Raw genomic sequence first — 2,271 nt, 5'->3', positions numbered from 1 at the left:
GACTTTATAAAGCAAAGAAATGTTCTAAAAAATGCAGTTTTGAAATGAATAATCAAAAGGTATGCTAGAATGTCATCATGTAAACCTCAATTTTCTATTATATAAACCCACATACACATATTAATATTTCTAAGGATTTTGCCAGGGGATTAAAATTAATGGCTTTAAATGACAAAAGTGAGGGAACACCCTCATACAAAAAGAGAGGGTTGGATAGAGAGTTTATGGATAGAAAACCTAGAAAGGGGATAACATTTGTGATGTAAATTAAAAATGCCCAATAAAAAAAAACCAGGGAAGGTATATAAAGGTTACATTCCTACTTGCCACTCATAAAGTCACTCCCTTAAAGCCACACGCATTGTGTGTGAAATTTAAAGTGTTATATCTTAAATAGTAGAAATTAGGTTAGCCCCACGGAGAGCTCGTAGGCAGCACCCCACGACCAAACTTGAGCCTCGGGACCACAGGTAAGACAAATGTTCCTGCTCCAAGCGACCTGCCTGGTGAACTCAGGACACACAGAGGCAAAATTCCTCTAGGACCGGGCACTTCCTCTGTTTATCGGAAGTCCCACACCCACGGATCCCGGCCCTCAGCAGCTCTCTGTTCCCAAACCCCGTGGGAGAGAGACCTCACCGCCTGGTCAGGTGGGCACTCCTGAGGCTGCAGAGCAGAAGAGACCACCAACACTGCCCCCCCCTGCCCATATCCCTGGCCCAAGAGGAAACTGTATACGGCCTCTGGGTTCCCTTGGATAAGGGGACAGCAGCAGCAGGTCCCATGCAACTGAGACACCGCCGGAACCTGAAGGGACAGACCGGATAAACAGTTCTCTGCACCCAAATCCCGTGGGAGGGAGAGCTAAACCTTCAGAGAGGAAGACACATCTGGGAAACCAAAAGAGAATGCACTCTGCACACATTACTGATTACAGAGGAAAACACCAAACGCCATCTGGAACCCTGGTGCACAGAAGCTCCCGGAGAGGGTGGCGCATATCTTCCTGGTTGTTACCCCCGCTGAGAGCTCCTAGGCAGCACACCACGAGTAAACTTGAGCCTCGGGACCACAGGTAAGACCAACTTTTCTGCTCCAAGCGACCTGCCTGGTGATCTCAAGACACAGGCCCACAGGAACAGCTGAAGACCTGTAGAGAGGAAAAACTACACGCCCGAAAGCAGAACACTCTGTTCCCATAACTGGCTGACAGAAAACAGGAAAACAGGTCTACAGCACCCCTGACACACAGGCTTATAGGACAATCTAGCCACTGTCAGAAATAGAAGAACAAAGTAACATTAGAGATAATCTGATGGCGTAGAGGCAAACGCAGGAATCCAAGCAACAGAAACCAAGACTACATGGCATCATCAGAGCCCAATTCTCCCACCAAAGCAAACATGGAATAACCAAACACACCAGAAAAGCAAGATCTAGTTTCAAAATCATATTTGATCATGATGCTGGAGGACTTCAACAAAGACGTGAAGAACTCCCTTAGAGAAACTCAGGAAAACATTAATAAACAAGTAGAAGCCTACAGAGAGGAATTGCAAAAATCCCTGAAAGAATTCCAGGAAAAGATGAATAAACAAGGAGAAGCCCATAGAGAGGAGTCACAAAAATCCCTGAAAGAATTCCAGGAAAACACAATCAAACAGTTGAAGGAATTAAAAATGGAAATAGAAGCAATCAAGAAAGAACACATGGAAACAACCCTGGATATAGAAAACCAAAAGAAGAGACAAGGAGCTGTAGATACGAGCTTCACCAACAGAATACAACAGATGGAAGAGAGAATCTCAGGAGCAGAGATTCCATAGAAATCATCGAATCAACTGTCAAAGATAGTGTAGAGCAGAAAAAGCTACTGGTCCAAAATATACAGGAAAGCCAGGACTCAATGAGAAGATCAAACCTAAGGATAATAGGTATAGAAGAGAGTGAAGACTCCCAGCTCAAAGGACCAGTAAATATCTTATACAAAATCATAGAAGAAAACTTCCCTAACCTAAAAAAAGAGATACCCATAGGCATACAAGAAGCCTACAGAACTCCAAATAGATTGGACCAGAAAAGAAACACCTCCCATCACATAATAGTCAAAACACCAAACGCACAAAATAAAGAAAGAATATTAAAAGCAGTAAGGGAAAACGTCAAGTAACATATAAAGGCAGATCTATCAGATTTGCACCAGACCTCTCACCAGAGACTATGAAAGCCAGAAGATCTTGGACAGATGTCATACAGACCGTAAGAGAACAC

Source organism: Rattus rattus, chromosome 1 (genome assembly GCF_011064425.1).
Source record: "Rattus rattus isolate New Zealand chromosome 1, Rrattus_CSIRO_v1, whole genome shotgun sequence".
Classification (NCBI taxonomy): Eukaryota; Metazoa; Chordata; class Mammalia; order Rodentia; family Muridae; genus Rattus; species Rattus rattus.
This window is presented reverse-complemented; position numbering follows the sequence as displayed.